We start from the raw sequence: 17,595 nt of genomic DNA, 5'->3' as shown, positions 1-17,595 counted from the left end.
GTGAGTGTGCACAACTACGGCAAGTACAGCAGGTCAAAGAGTTTGTCCACATTAGGCTGGTTACTTTTTAAAAACGCATCGTTTTCTCTCAGCAGGAAAACGAACTTTTCCAGAGCGGATAAAGTCCTGTCGCCACTTTGTCAAATATGGTGAGTAGTGTTATCACAATCGAGAGAACCAACAGCCAGATAGACAGAAATGGATTGATTTCCTTTAAAGTCTTGTCAGATGAAGACAAGTTAAAGCGTTGCTTTTGTCTCACGAAGTCATCTTAGAAAGAAATAGCGTTTGGTCCGATTAGGAGGCTAGAAAGTCTCATGGCAGCAACACTAAGCCTTGATCTACAGCCATGGCCCTGTCATCACGTGGCACACAGAGCCAGAGCATCTGAAGTCGGGCTTATCGTGATCCAGACAGCTCTCATTCCTGGCTGGACCCTAAAGACGGAGACCAGCAGGAGCCCATATGCTGGCTCAAGTCTCCAGACAAATATGTCAGTATCTGTAAATCAGTAAAATCAGTAAATATGTCAGTATCTGTATTCTTTCCATTTACCTTGGCTCGATCCTTCTTTGCTTGTCCGCCGTCCGGCTTGTTTATGGGATTTAACCCCGTCATTACCTAATAAATTCTCTTCCAGTTGAGGGATGATGGGTAACGTGATGGCCTGACCTATGTGACCTCTTCAGCAAGGTCTGCATGCTCTGCTCACACTGAGCCTCCCCGGCTTTGACATCGATAAGTCATGTGTGTCGACGCCAGCAGTGACAGACAAAACATCGACAAAGAAATTCCCCCCCCCGAAGCTGGCACACGCAAACACTCGAATGACACTGGACATTCAAAAGTGCAGAATCATGCTCACTGGAGAGGATTACTGCAGCAATCGTCACAGATGTTTATCGTAGGGCCTCGTCTTAATGCTCCTCCCATAACAGAAACCATGAAGCAGTGTTGGCTCCGTTTTCTGGAAACAGAGTGATGCTACTCGAGAGGCTTCTGACTCTACACAGGAGGTTATTATGTCTGCCAGTCAACTGACACGTCTTCACTTTGTCTCGAATACACAGGACAACACCGCGCAGACGAATACAGTAGCCGTGCAATAAAAAACGGTTTGTATAGAGAGCTTTTAATTCCCCCTGTAGTCATTTCTCAGACCTTAGCTTGTGGTGTTATATTTAGATCACAACACATCGTAAGGTGTTGCTTTTATTTTTCCACTGTCTTTTATGAGCAACACACACTCACACACACACACACACACACTTGACTTTTACGTTGGCTCGTCCTTCAAAAGATCATCGGTTGTTGCTCTCTTTTATCTTTAATGGCATTCTTTTCCAACAGAGGGAGAACGGCCATGGCTCCGTCTCCAAAGCCCGTTTCTGCAGCTCACGCTGGCTTTTTGTTGTCCATTTTTGAATTTACTGTCAACAGATTTTCCTCTCCTCATCCCTCCGTCAGTTCGAGCTCTATTGGCACGAAAGTTTCAAGAACGGTGTTTCTAAAGCATCTAAATACAAAAGTACACAATAACAGTACTGCGAATATTAACACACTCCACTGGGAGTCTTTTTTTTTTAAATTGTGAGAGGTCTTTAAGATCTTCGAAATAACAGAGTTAAACTTCATGTTTCGTATTTCACAGAATGATTTGCACTGTGGGAGGATGTCTCTCTCAGCCTCACCTGTCGAACAGCGTAAACAAATGTTCTGTTTTCTTTCGGTTGCCATGATTTTGTTGTTGGTTGCCAGTTCGTGGTCACTGAGCCTCTGTACTCGTTTAGTACCCGTCTCTGCTTTCTATCTCTGATGTTAAGACAGATGTTCTGCCCATTCATAATCTCAAATTATAATTCATCCGATTAATTGGAATTGATGATTTTAGAGCTCTATGGGTATAACTCAATGACATCATGATTCACATCTCTCCCTCCTAATGAACTGCCAGCTAAATGAATGAATCCATGCACAGTTCAACATCAAGTTACAGGAAAATCTGTCTTCCCCCCTCGGCCCCTTCACACAACATTGGCGAGGAGGCAATGAACGACTACAGTGATTTTCTTTTTCTACCCACTGTGCAGAAATCGTGGCATATTTATGAGTGGAGAATGTCTGGATGAGAAATCAGGAGAATGGGTTCCAGCGAGCATTAAACAACTGCTAAAAACCAAAGCAATGAAAAACGTTTTTCCACCCCGGCTGCACAGGGCTCTCCATAACGACACTCTTCCAGGTTATTTATCTACGGAGCAAAACTATGATAAAAGGGGCTTAAATGAAGGTTAATGCTATTTCATTCAACTTGTATATTCTGCAAATAAAGTTCACACCAACCTATGAGCTCAATGTTTAATAGTAATAATTCAGGACTTGTGTTATCAGTCAACAAAACCAATTTACAGAATCAAAAAATTGCAGCATACTTAACATAACGTTTTGTGAATGTCACAAATTTAAATATATGAAGGGGCTCTACGTAGGGCTAATTCAATATGACAATTTATTCCTTTAATGGAACAGCAGTGTGATGAAATCATATGTCGAGATACGCAATTACATCGCCTAAATTGGTAATAACAAGCACATAGTAACTCAAAGTAGCTCTCGCTCTACATCGTCAGTTATCCTGCACAGAGAGATTCCGCCCCGGACTAGTCTTTGCAGTCTGAGACACAGACTTTCAGTATCTGTTCATATGTCATCAGCGCCTGCAGCGAATGGAATAGAAAACAGAAGAGAAAAAAAAAAACAACAATCCTCAAGACGTTCCATGAGTCAATCAATGGAAAATAAAGAAACGTCCGCCTCGCTCTACGCAAGGAGAAGTCAACAAAAAGAAATTAGCTTTTTCAGCCAAGCCCTCACTGGTTTGTTCTGCCAAAGAGTATTTGGGACATCATGAGCTTCAAAACAGGGAGAGGTTCTGGGTGAGTGTGCTTGTGTGAGGAGAGACCAAACAATCTAAGCAGCAGACATCCTCCTCCTCCTCCTCCTCCTCCTCCTCCTCTTCCTCCTCCTGCTATGTCCCTCATCTTCACTTGTGTGCGTTACATTACAACTTTGGCCATCCAAGCAGCAGCAACAACACTACTATCTCTCTTATACATGCATCACCATCACCGTCTTTGTTGTATTGAATTAGCTTGCAACAATCACAGCGCAGTATTGGCAGCGTGTGGCGAGATGTTGTTGTTGTTGTTTTTTTTTTAAATCCCCGGGGTCTCAGAGCACGTCTGCACGTTCGCTTAGCTGGCTCCGACGCGAACAAAGCGAAATTAAACACAAACTCGTGTCACCCACTCTTTCCTCTGAGGAAAAACTGCCATTCATCAACGTAAGCGCTTCCTGTTAGGAAACTGAAGAGCCACCCACCATTCAAAGCAACCTCACCGCTCTCCTTTACACCAGAGCCCTGTGAGCGCAGGAACAGAAAGAGCACACACACACACACACACACAAAACACACAAACAACGCTGTAGCGTGTCCCGTGGGTTTTTAAAGGACCATTCTGGTGTTTTTTTTACTATTTGCCATAAAGCCATTTTGGGGTGATGGATGCATTTTTTACATTTATTTACATATATTTGAAGACTATGAAATACAAATAAAAAAAGCAGTATCAAACAAAGACATAAGCTAGTTTTATGTCTACACTTCTTATGCAAACATACATTCATAGCGTTAACAAAGTGTACTAAGAATGAGTCTAAACTTGGAAGACATTTCATTACCTAAAGGGTAACACTGGGATTTGTTTGGCATAGTGTCTATTATTTTGTAGTTAAATAAGTTATTATTAGTTTTTATTGGGGACACTATAACGTATTGGACCTAGTTGGAGTCTATTCTAGTCTGAGCCAGTTGCTGTTGACAGTTTAGAGATGCATTTATACAGTGTGTGGTGTTTCACAATTTATCTCCCCCCTGACGTTCACCCGAAAATTGCATGACTGGAAATGCCAACATCAAATGTCAAGAAGACGTCAATTAGAGGGAAAACATAGTCCAGTGTGGACTGATTACCTCATAATCCAGTTTACTCAGGTTTCATCAGCAAAAGTTCACTGACCTCCAGAGTTTACTGTCCTCATCCACATCCCCCCCCCCCCCCGCCCCCCACCTTCATGAAATGCACGATTCATAGCGAAGGCAAACTGTTTGTTGAAGGATGATTGTTTCTGTTTTACTGCAGGCAATCTCAATATGTTGCATGCATGTGTGTGTGTGTGTGTGTGTGTGTGTGTGGGGGGGGGGGGGTCTAGTCTTTATAGGTTTCAGTGATTTGTCACTTTATCATAGCTTTATTGGTGTCCTTTGAAAAATGGTCAGTGCAAATGTTACATGATAAAACATGAAACATGCAAAACATGTTAAACATGTTGAACGCATCATCTGGTTGGTCAATAGCTTGTTTTTTTTAATCTGGAAGCCAAATAAAACGTGAACTAGAAGGTATATTCTGATCTCAACCTCAGCAGATCTGTTGTTCAAGTAGGAACCGTTTATTTTGGAAAGTCATTTGCAAAGAAACGAAAAGATTGAACAAAGCGAACACACATATTTGACCCTGAGAGGAGAGTTGGACAGCAGTGGGGTAAAATGTTGCTGATAATCACAGAACTCTATTTGTCTTGTAAATGAGTCCTAAAATAAACAAGTGGCTCCGCTGTCTGCTCTCTGCTCCCGTCTTCTTTTCCCTCCATCTCCTCCACAGTCCAGCTGCTCCATGACAAGAGGCTATGCATTATCGCCCCGGGGCCAGTATTTATAAGCAACATCTCAGTGTTAAACCGCAGAGTGTAAATTAAGCCCATAACTTACTTCCAACTGTGGCTGGTCAGACATTTCATCCGCAGGAGAAAAAATAAATACTTTAACCTCAAGGGTAGAAACAACCAAATCTTTAAAATGCGCCGGAGTGCAGAGCAGCGGTCCGGACGCTATACACGTAACTCCAGCACAGACCTGGCCCTCGGCTCTCCTGCAATGCAAACATCGCATCTTGTCAAGTCATCACTTTCCCAGCAGACTGACGGCACAAAACCCAACCGCTGTTGTGAATCATCTCCGGACTGAAACATGTCACCATTTGAATTCCACACTTTCACAAGGTTTGATAAAGTTTGGACTGCAGATTGTTATTGGCCTGTATTCAGTCAAAGGAGGTCCCTGATAATGCGACATTGTGAAACAGCAAATCCGTGCTGATAGCAGTTACAGTTACCTTATGATGCGTTTGAGCTCTATTCAGTAAACATTTGTTTTGGGTAAAAGTGAATTATAGCATGATCGCGATATGCCCACATGTTATCTTGTAGTTTTTGGCAAGAAATTGAAATGAATACAGTTGTTTGAAGGAGACGTTTTCGCAGCAATATAAAATAGATCTCAAATAGACGAGTCTCTGTCTCTCTGTGGCTCACACATTACACTGCTTATTATACCAACCCATATGTAAACATGTGGATTGCAGTTAAACCCGGCCTTGGCCATTTTCACACAGGAGTACTGCGGGAGTGACATTTTACAAGTTATAAGCGTAAAGTGTGTGTGTGTATACCAGCTGCTATTCAGGACAAAAAACGATCCGTATGAACCAATATGGATCATCAATGATTGGCAATTGTTATCGGTGGAAAAAACCCCCACAGATTTAGACATTTCTAAAAGTCATATCTGCCCCCCTTTTCTTTTCTTTTTTTTGCCAATCCGAGAGTTCTGTTGCACCTCAAGCGGAGGCCTTCATTGACCTGCACCTCCTCCTAATCTGTGCACACGGAAAACATGCCGGTGCGGAAAATGAATCAAACATATACAGTGTATACTGTGTAACTGGCGACAACCATCGACTGAGGGTCAAACGAGTGCGACTGTGGATTGACGTTGAACACAAAAATCAAAGAATGATGATGGAGGAAGAAGAAGAAGAAGAAGAAGAAGAAGAAGAAGAAGAAGAGCACATGACCAGCAGCACAAAGGACAGACGACTATAAAAAGGGTCTTTGTGCGGTCCAACATGCCCTGAGGTCCTGTTGCTATGCTCCAACCCACATCCCATCACGATGTCAACATGAGGACGTTCGCTCATTAGCTCAGTAAAGTGCTTGTGTGTGTGTGTGTGTGTGTGTGTGTGTGTGTGTGTGTGTGTGTGTGTGTGTGTGTGTGTGTGTGTGTGTGTGTGTGTGTGTGTGTGTGTGTGGTCACATGCGCGCTTCGGAGTGCGCAGGTGGTGACACGTGGTTTGTGTATTTTTCTCGCATTTGAATGTGGAGAAACTTTAATTAAATATGGCTCACAAGACTAACTTTGACGGGTAAATCAAATTGTGAGGCAAACATCTCTGACCTGCAGACTTCTCCTCTCAGCCACAGCGTCAGCTCCTGTTGTTGTCCATATTTAATTAAAGTTTCTCCACACACACACAAAGACACACCAGTTGAATTGGAAAATAAGATGGGGAATAACGCACACCAGTGGTGTAGATAAATGAAATTGAACCACCTAAAAGGGTCTTTTAAGGCGACAGAACATCTGCCTGCAGCCACAGTGGAATTTGTGAGAGCTTATTGTCTTATTGTTAATTAAGTCTGAATACCAAACAGAGAGAAGTGTTCAGAAATTCATGTTACAGGGCCAGAAGGGTGACGGGGTAAAAAGACAGAAATGGTTGCGTGTCAATCTGATGCTGCACAGAATAGTGCTCCTTGCAGTGATGTCCTGCTGCAGTGTTTAGTGTAATAGGCCATTGTCAACCGGAAATGTGTCCTTACCATTAAATATCACAACTATAGTCTTTCATTGCTGCAAAGGCATATTAGGTACCTACATAGCAGTCCAATTCGTAAGCGACTGGAATAAAGACAAATTCACAATAACATTGATCGTGCTAGACACGTCTCAACATCATCAACAATTGAAAGAATCTTTTATTTAAAATAAAGAAATCAATGTAATCGATGTAAGAATAATCACCGGTTGCTGGATGCGTCCGGCTGAACGGCAAACGTCGGTCAGTTTGACGAACCAGCAGGCAGAGCGGCCGGCTGTTATCATGTTCAAACACAAGCACTTCGGTTCACCACAGCTGAAATTCTGCCTTTTGTATTGTGCTCTCAGACACACAGAGACAAGTCATTCAGACTGACAGGCCAACTGTAATTGTGTAAAGAGGAAAGAGAAGCCTGCACATGCCCCCCCGGTATAGTCAGTTACCCACAGCGCTGCAGCCGAGGATGCTCTGGCTGCGATGATGAGCCGCCGCGAATAAAAGGAGAAGATAGACTCTGGAAGGCCGCTTTCACTCAGGTGATCAATGGCCTGTGTGGGGGGGTATTGTGTTGATTGTCAACACTGTGACGGACATCCGTAAGTCTCAACACACTCGCCAACCACTCGAGTATTGCCTTTATAAAAGTTGCACTGTGCAAGATCTGACCATGGAGTTTAGATAGTGAGTCACTGCAGCGTCCAGTCTGCCCTCAGTCCAGAGGGACGAAGAAGTAGAGCCGCACCTCGCTAAACAAATTTCTATATTTGCTGCTAGGGAGTCTGATGAATGAATGCATGCACCCGATCCCAACCTCCAACATCTACAACTACAATCTGTACTGAGGGACGCAAACAGGAAGTGCAATGTTTCCATGGATTCAGTTAGTTAGCTATGGCTACAACTTGAGCCCCATTTTTTAAACTATATTTATTTACATTTTGGCAAAATTGGCACGATTGACATGTTTAAATCCATGTCTGTCATCACTTTATCATTTTATCCTCTTTAGACATTTTTGTGAAATTGTCATAATTAGCATATGAATTCTTGAGCTTTGGACAGAAATGTGTTTCGTGACTTCCCGGTGACTTCTGACCACTAATTTCATCCGTTCATCTTTCAGTCCGAGTGGACGTTTGTGCCAGATTTGAAGAAAGACCACACAATGCAAAGAGAGAAACACTGAACTGAGAGGGAACATGAAACCCTGCTTCAATAGATTACAACAATAAATGGAAACATCTGCATGTCACTGCATGTATGATACACAATGTCAGGAATAAATCCATCTTATTTCTGATATTCACACTTTTCAAATGTGCATTGGCCAAAAGGTGACTGAGGAGCCAAGACTAAAATACATTATGATGAATATAATTAAATTGTGTTGTGTTTTTATTATTCCTGGATCCTCTTTTTGGAGTGTGTAGCTCTATACTGGTTTGAAACCGCCTTCCACTTTAAGAGCAATGTTGTTCCCACTGACAGAACCGCAGACAAACTCTCACTTCCTGGCCCATTAACCTTCTAAACTCTGTTAGCTGTTAGAGGATAGTCAAGAGGCCATTGCTAATGGGGTGTATTTGAATGCAGTTGTATGATTGATGATGCCACTCATGTCGTGCAGCAATTTATGTTCTTCTGTATATTTGTTTGTGTTTTCCCCCTGGGCAGGTACGTCACATTTAGCACAAAGGTGCATTTAAGTGTGAACAATTTTACCCCCAGACAAGTAGAATATGTCAGCTCTACCTTATAAAGGGGGCTGGGGACTCGAAGACAAGTTGGACTGAAGTGAAGAGATCCTCGGGTCAAACTGAAAAAAAAACAAATATCACCAGCTGTCTCAGTCACAGATGTCCTCCTGCAGCGCCTGCTCCCACGTGCACCCCCACCACCCCCCCATCTATCATTGCTGGTGTGACCGGCCGGAGCTGTGACGGAGCAGAATGACGGAGCAGAATGACGGAGCAGCGGTCAGTATGAAGTGGGATCAATCAGGGAGCCCTAATACACTGCAGGTGACAGCCTTGAAAAAAAATGAACGTGTCATTGCCGTGCAGCGACAAGCAAACCGGTGCACGGCTGCCTGGCACATGCAGGACTCTCCCGAACGTGGCAGGTGAAGCGCTTCAGCAGGCGGGCGTCTCCTTGTGCAGCCCCAATGCAGAAGTACATGTCGACCGAGCCTTTTTTTGGTAACACGGCAGCCTTACTTCACCCGCGATGACATGTCGCAATGGTGGCCTTTTGCAACCTTGTGAGAGCGGCAGACTATTTAAAGGCGCTGGCTTGGTACAGGCGGGCTGCAATATCTTTTCACTCTATTGTGATCATCAGTTTAAGGTCCCCAAAGGCAGAGTGAGTTCATATGAACGGGATGATATGAACAGCGATATTTAATAGCAAGTATTCCTAAATGAGTTGCACTTAAATGCTAAACATAGCAAGATGCACACACACACACACACACACACACCACGTGGTGTCATTCAGTGCTTCATAGGAAGGGATTGGGTGGCTCTTACAGATCTTTATTGGTGTTCTCTCTACTCCCCGTCAGTGTGACCTCATTGTGCTCAGCTGGCCCGCTAACCTCAGATACCCCCGCCCTAAACCTCTTTCCACTCCAGCCAGAGCTCCACCAGCCAATGATCTGCTTTGTTTGCCCAGCTCACGCTTTCCAGCCATCTGGACAGACGCCTGAGAGCAAGCAGAGGTATTTGAGGTGAGAAAGGCAGCAGCAGCCCGTGTATGTGAAAAGGAAACTGTGCAGCTTTGAGGTTCTTTCACGTGTGAGGCTGGATCTGTCGTCGGTTCAAGTGCATCACAAGCCTTCGTATTGTACAGTTGGTGCGAAGCGGATCGGTTGTGCTGTGGGCAAATGAGCTGCCGCGAAGTGCAACGATTTTTAAAAGTGAATGGCAGAATGAAAGCTGGCTACATTGAGCAAACTGCAACATGTCAATCCACCTCCATGTCTAGTATGCAATGTATAAACTTTGTTACTAGGGCTGTCCTATTCTCAGTCAACTAAATATTATTTCCACGAATCGATAAGTTGATTTAAACGCCCCTTCAAATCTTAAAGTTTAGAGATGTGTACATATCGTTCTTGGAAATAAATCATTAGGCATGAAAAACATAAAAAAATTACGAATCAACTAAAGAAATCTTACTCTACAAAGACCAAAACGACCGATTAGTCAACTAATCAACTGAGAGGGGGCAGCCCTATTTGTAACCTGCATGGTTTTGCATGCTGCGTACAGTATAGATATCTGTTAAGGTACTATAATAAACACAGAGCACACAGAGGTGAAACAGCCACCACCTACTGTGTTTGTCTGTGTGCATAAAGCAACAGATGCAGACACACAAACTGGTGACACGAGCTAACAGCGGGGCTCCGATGTGTTCGCACCTTTCCCCTCTATCAGTCAAGACAATCTACTGCAGTGATTTTGATTTGCATCCCCAAATGTGTTCATTTGATGTTTTGCCCGAGGAACTACAGATTTGCACTTAAAATGTTACCATTTTATAAATCACAAGTGTTTTGAGGATTTCCTGTCTTCCAGGCGCCAATGTTCAACTGATATTATATCAACTTGCAGAGTCGTTAAGCTCGCTTGCGATAAGCATCGTCGTCTGGTTGATTTTTCCCATTAAAAAAAAGGCACACAAAAAAAAGAGCGTCCTTGAACGCAACACGAAGAGAGTTATTAAACTACCTGCTGAGGAATGCATTACCTCATGAAGATGTTTTAATTAGGCTAAAAACAAAACATCTGTTCAATGTCACAGATTACTCTCTCCAACATGTTTTCATTTTTGTCATTGGCATGAATGAAGAGCGAAGCGCTGCCAACCAACGGTTTGCTTTAAATAAAGGAGCTGCCAATGGTATAAAGTTCACAGGATATTTTCCCTCAGCAACTTTCTGCTTCCTGTTCTTTCCCCCAGTTGGAGCGAGAGACATACAAAGCTGCAGGAAACCATCTGTCACTATTTTCAGAAATGTCACACAGTTGACAGTCGTTTTTCACACCTCACAGAAACTGTAAGACCAGAATAATACACTCCATATTACACTACAGTGAAGTGTCACGCTTTACATTATTTAAAGCAGTTCCTCCTTTCTTATCTGCCTTGTCTGCAACGCTGACAACTCACTGAGTTTCGCTTTTTAACTTCTGGATGTTGAATTTTGAACATTTCAGTCGAAGTCTCGGTGTTTTTATTCGTCTGCGCGGACGAGTGCATCCAGGGTGTCGACTACAGAGAACCAGTGGGTGACACTATATAATCTGAGCCCCGGAGGGAGTGTTAAAACGCTGACATGGCCTGAAGCTCAAGTAAGTGGCAGCAGGAATGCCAGCTTGCTGGAGTGGAGCCACTTTTAGAGCCAGCAAACCCCTCAGCAGAGACAACCAGCGAGCCGGTTTGTCACTGTGCAGCGGTCTGCTGCAATAACACATCAACGCAGGACAGTGTTAGTCCACCTGTAAAAACAGACGTTGGTTCTAAGCCTGACCTGCAACCCCTTTAAGCTGCCACCAGGCTTCAGAAGTGCACGTCGTCGGATGGTCGGATAGCTTCGGAGACCTCTCAACCTTTCCAATACTGGAATTGAAAGAGGGAAAACGATGAATCAATTAGCAAAATAGACTCCAAATCGTTGTTGTATCTTCCTTTGATTACAAAAACAGCAACCAAAAAGATGGATTCCTCTCAAACTATGAGCGTTCGCCTCTCGGCTGCGTATTTTCACAGACTGTCCCAATCCTCCGAAGGACAACTCTCATTGACACACAGTTCTGTGCGGCTCAGCCAGATACAAGCCACGCCACGAAACCATCTGACACCTGAATCAACGATCACATCACTCCTTTGGCCGTCTTTGTTTCCACATTTGAAACGGGACAAACTAGAAACAAGCTGTTCTGCCAAACCTCTCCGGTAACTTCAGTTGAAAAGTTTGTTTTTGAAGACATCCAGGTCCCAAACACTCCCCACACATCACCGACTCATCCGTTTGCTTCAGATTCACGTCCTACAATTGCCAGCTCACAGCCCTCAGAACCAACAACAAAGAAACATCTTTTGACGTATAATAAACTACTGACAGAGAAGCTCTATCTGAACAGCACATCCCGGGATGCTTTAAGCGGACTGGTCAGAAAGAAAAACACTTTCCAAACTAATCACCTGAAAAGAAGCTTAACCTACATGCAGCATGAATTGGAAACAGAGTACATGCAACAGATCCAATAGGATCTCTGCGTCCGTGTGTCCGCTGAGGTCATCTGGGGTAATCGTCACAACGCCTCGTCCCCTTTCTCCTCTGAACCAAACCCGTACGGTGGGAGTTCTATAATCTGCTCACACAGACCTTCGGCAACATCGTGGTTTCAAAGCCCAACTGCCGTGTCATTTCTTTCAACATGCATGCAGCGTGACTGGATGTTTCGGCCTGCTTTCTGTCTCTCAGCCACGTGAAAACCATGGTTAGACAATCTACCTCATTTGCTGATATGAATGCCCAAAATTACCCTTTCATTCTTCTGATCGGCCGTGTTCAGTGGATGATAAAAATAGTCAGTATATGAATATATTATTATCCGTGGGAAACTCTTGTTATTTTTTTGGCATGATATACAGAGTATATATATATATGGTATGCATTGTCTACAGTGCTCAATATGCATAATGTACAGAACCACAAGATGTAAACTGTACCTATTATACTCATTTAAACAACCACATTAATTATAAAAACTCATTTTCAATTACAGCAGATTTTTTCATTTAGTATTGAATCTAAAATAAAAATAAAGTAAAATAGCTAGAAAAGGAATGGTTGAAGAATGGTTTTCAGCTATAGATGTGTTTTTGACTTTTTAAAGCAGCCATAGGATTTATTCTCAACACTGCAGAATAGTTTTACGAATGAACATCACAGTCTTTTATAGTAGTTCACCGTTATCAACTCTGTCTGGACCTACAGTAGTGTCTAAATCACTTAATGACCAGAAAGTTTAGCATGAGCAGCCCGCTCTGCTATTTGTCTAAAGATGACGAGGGAACAGAAACGACCCACTCAGGCTCCCGGTCTGCTGTTCATCTAACTGCCAGTTCACACATTGTTTAGTCTTGTCCAACAATGTAGACAAGGGGACTCATTTAATCCGACAAAACACATGCATTCCATTACTGTTGCAGTAAAAAAAAAACTATATTCTGGTCAGCTGAATCATACTTGATCAGTAGCTGCAAATACTGGTTAAAATGATACCGATAGAAATATAAATGATGGTCTGAGCAGTAGATGAGACCATTCGTGTTTGCTCAACTACAACTTTTGTAAATCCCCAGAGGTCACTTGTGCTTTCTTATGGATTACATGAGAGGGAACAAGGTTTCATTTATCTTCCTCCCCACCAGACCACCCTGCACTGCACTCCCCCTGTCAGCTGACCCCCTTCCTCTCATAGCAGCCTTGTTGTCTTCCCAAACAGTGCGTTAAATGCCATCTGACAAGTGAATAAACAGCATAGGGGCTCTCCATGTCTAACGGGCGGGGGGGCGGGGGGGGGGCCTGGGGATGCCCCAGATGAGGGTGTTTACATATTTCTGTGTCGGGGCACATGAGGAGGCCCAACCTTAAAGCCCCCTGGGACTCACAGAATGCAGAGAGTGGATTTTTCAGAAGCTACTGTTTCATTTCAAAAGATAAAATAAAAAACACAGGAGGAAATGAAACTCTGAGGTAAATTACTGGCCCAGGATTGAAAGTAAGCAGGAACATACAGGGACGAGCCCGGGGACTCTATACTGCACACATGTTCATTACATGCACGTTTTAGATTTTCAGATTTAAAACCCCCTTTATTGGCAAAGTATGTGTATTTTTTTTTTATCTCAAAAGCTAGGAACAAGGACAACAAAGCTGGACAATAAAGGTAAAGACAGGACTATAAACACCTATATGGATTAGATGAGTATGTGCAGTATGTGCAGGTTTACATGTCTAGACACTGGAACGTTTGTAAAGACAGAGTCCAAAACAAGCTGCTGCTGTGGGATTGAATCAACAGCGCTGCTCTCACGGCTGCTCAAAGAGTTGCTGCTTAAATGTTGACGCTGAACGAACTCCGACTCAAATAGCCGAATTCTCGGTGCATTCCCACCGACACATCGCCTATCACGAGGTCAACTGACTGCCTGATCGTTATCTCCAATACTTCATCTCGAAGGCCTTTTTTTTTTCCTTCTGTCCGTTCCGCTCCGCTCCAACATCACCGACTGTGAGACGTATAAGGAGAGGCCTCCCTGCTGCGAGAGGAGTTTGGACGAGACGGCGGGTGCGCCGTGTGAGCTCACATCCATGCGGCGGATTGAGGCAGACAAATCAATGTTTTTCATCAGCTGGAATAAAGGGTGTGCTCTCTAAATCGGTTTAGCAGAGCCAATAACGTGACATTTACATGTGATTGCACCAGTTAGCCTCGCTTTAACTAGATTAACTTGAGAAATTCTATTCAAAAGTTACACCTAATTCATTCGCGTTTGAACGCTCCTCTAACTATATTAAACATGATCTCAAGGCCTCATGTTCTTGCCCATTTCCTCCTTCAGTCATGCAGACTCAATCTTTGCGACCTGTAAGAATCAAGGCGAAGGAGTGCATGCATATAGTGTGTGTGTGTGTGTGGCAGAGGTAGGGAGGGTGGTCAGGCAAATGTGCGTTGTGTGTGTTGTTTCAACATCTTCAAACGGCAAAATGGAAAGAATTCCACCGCCAAAAAGGGATTTTTATTGGAAATCCTTTTATTATCCTTGCCAGGAGGATCATGTGATCCGTCGCATGCGTGTGTCTTCTCCCCTCTCTCTTTCTGCCGCTGCAAACTACAACTTCTTTCGCTTGCTTTATACCGCCATTGACCGCCTGCTGACTCCTCACTCAGTACTGGGCCGCTAGTGATCCCACAGCAAAGGGCAATGCTGTCATTTCGGGTTTTTTGGTAAGATTGTATGATTGTATGATGAATGCCTGCATTCATCGCCAGCCTGTTTGAATGAAGTGTGTTTTTTATCGGTGCCTTATCGGTGTCTAGATGGGGTTTTAGCCAGTTGTGGCTTGTATTTTTTTATGCAATCGCACAATACTGCTCAATGCAGACACACCTGCCAGAGATCTGCACTCTACTGATGGCACCTTTTCTAGTTTTAGTTCCCTACTGTTGCTTTATATTCAAACAAGCTGTATTCAACATTGTGAACATTAATATTGCAGGAAACAACTATTTGCTATTTAAAGATATAGTTGAGTAATGTCTACCTGAGCTGACAATTACTCCCTCTGTGTGTGTGTGTGTGTGTGTGTGTGTGTGTGTGTGTGTGTGTGTGTGTGTGTGTGTGTGTGTTGTTTGCTTTGTTGACATAGCCGTGCTTTTAGTGCATGTGAGTGCATGTGAGCGTGCTCCACTGTTTAGCTCCAGGCCGCCCGCTCTGCACCGCTCTCATAAGGCGGCTGCAGCTGATAAAGCCCCTTTGATCTGATACCTTGCCGCTTCTCTAAAGTTGAAATCTCCCCTTTCACTGTGGCGCTCTTCTCCTCTCCTTCCTCCATGAGCGCTCTTGTGAACACCCGTGCAGGCAACTTTTGAGAGCTCTGCCCTTTGATCTTCCCAGCTTGTCATGTGTCAGAGGTCAGATAGCTGCATTTTCTCACATACCAGTCACCAGAGCTTTGGATATATATATAGCCGATAAGCTCCCAAGCACATCACTCAAGCGGTTACTTCCTCTTTGATCAAAGCGCAGACACTCAAGGTAGCTAGTTATTACCACATTATTGCAATTTTTGTATGCACTTTTCAGCAACAGCGGCTTCTGGGCTGCAACTGGATTGCTTCAATAAACTTTATTGTGCCAAGGTGCTGGGAGAAAACAAGCTCAATCCTCAGGGCTCACAGAGCTTGCTTTTATTCATCTTTACTGAAATATTGACAGTAAACGCATGTTAATAAGCACGGCCTCGAGCCGGCCAATGACCGACCTGCGAGCTCTCCTGACCAATGAAAGAGCCAGAAGGAGGGCGCACTAACATTTGCAAACCAACGCGGGCACTGCTTGCAGTTTGGCACAGCTACGTATGAGGACTGAGCTTGTTTGACAAGAGCAGCGTACGCAATGTCATGTGAGCTCTGAAGGGAAGCAACAATAGCATGCCGGAGACGCATGCAGTGTCCAGACCCCTCAGCGGTTCCCACCGTTACTTGAATCTCCTCCCTGCCGTCAACAGATCATTGTTGGAGAGAGGCCACAGAGCATCTTCCTCCACATCCCCAGGATTCCCCCAAAAAAAGCCGGTGTCGACATCATGACACGTGGCGTCAACAAACCCGATGTCGAGACCAGGTTGGAGCTCAGGGTTTCGGGCTTGTGGCCCCGTGGTTGTCCCTGAATTGCCAGTGCAATCTCTGCAGCTCGACGGGCAACGTCTCAGGTGAAAGTGTGAGATCTCAGATGCTAATCCCGGGGCCTAGCTAGCAGCCGATCACTTTATTATCACATACCTCAACATAGCCATGGCTTGTGTGACCCACACACAGGGTCCTCATCAACTAATAATCCAAACGTCACACACTGTTGCTATGTTGCATTGCTGGTGCTGGGTGTGTGACGGAGAGTTGCTGATGACGGGGAAAAACAAGGCAGGGCTCTCGTCTCTGCCACATTAAAACAAAGGCATCAGCCGCGCGGCGCTGTATGCATGGTAGCGTCTGGGTGATTATGGTATAGTGGCACAGGGATAATCTGGATAAGCTGAGCATGCACACTAAAGTGCCCCAGCCCCCCCCCCCCCCCCTCTCTCTCTCTCTCTCACCCCGCATGAGATGATTCCCTAAGTCACGGCACAAAACTATGCATCGCTACGGCAGGCTGATGTCGGGTAACCCATCATGAAAATGCTCCCTAAACTTGCCTGCCTCCTCCACGCTCGTATTGGTCACCAGTGCTCAGCCCGAACGAGTTGTGCACTCCTAATGGAAAATCGGTGAACGCAGGCAATAGAATATAATACAAGAGGGAGAGGAAGAACAGAATGGAAGGGAGGGAATTCAATCATCGGCAGCCGGGGGGGATAGGCATTGAAATAAAGGTTGTATTTAAAGAAAAAACTATATTGAGGGGAGTTGAAAACTTGTATTTCAAAAGAGGCTTTAGTGAAAAAGAAATGATATTTTCCGTTAAGTAAAAAAGGGAACATAAAAGAGAACAACACAAACATTCTATTTATAATCCACAAGGTATATGTGGTGCCTCGTGGCTTCGCTGGGTGCAAAACAAAGAGCAGGGAGAATGGAAAATGTGTTTAAATGGACGGATGAGCAGTGGTGATGATAAACAATGCATTTGCAAAAACATGCAACAACGTGCAAACCCAGAAACCAGTGTGAAACCATTACATGCGCAAAAAGAAACGCATCATAAGCGTACGAAGCTTCATATGTCCAAATAAGCAGACAACCACACAAATGATCATGTCAATGGAAGTAGGTCCTCAGTCAGCCCAAATGACGAGTGACTCAGATACTTCTCAAATTAAATGAGTCAATAACCAAGATTACTTAATTTTGTCTCTAATTTAAATTCTATTCTTGACCATAAAATGAGAGATTGTTATTATTACTGCATGTGAGTCATGAGCACGACACAAGGCCGTACATCTTTGCCTTCACCAGAGACCCCTCTTTGACCTTTTTGTTATTGTAGAGACTGTCAGTTGACACTGAAACAAATTTGC

The 17,595-nt window shown here is 44.0% G+C and overlaps 1 protein-coding gene across 2 annotated transcripts in view; it reads right to left on the bottom strand.

Annotated features, from left to right (window-relative positions):
• The window catches only part of stat5a (signal transducer and activator of transcription 5a), a 43,862-nt gene that overhangs the window by 18,532 nt on the left and 7,735 nt on the right, over window positions 1–17,595 (bottom strand). The gene's annotated exons all lie outside the window — the stretch shown is intronic.

This window comes from Pholis gunnellus (genome assembly GCF_910591455.1).
Source record: "Pholis gunnellus genome assembly, chromosome: 17".
NCBI classification, from domain to species: Eukaryota; Metazoa; Chordata; class Actinopteri; order Perciformes; family Pholidae; genus Pholis; species Pholis gunnellus.
The sequence above is the reverse complement of the archived record's forward strand: the minus strand, read 5'-3'. Positions and strand labels throughout refer to the sequence as shown.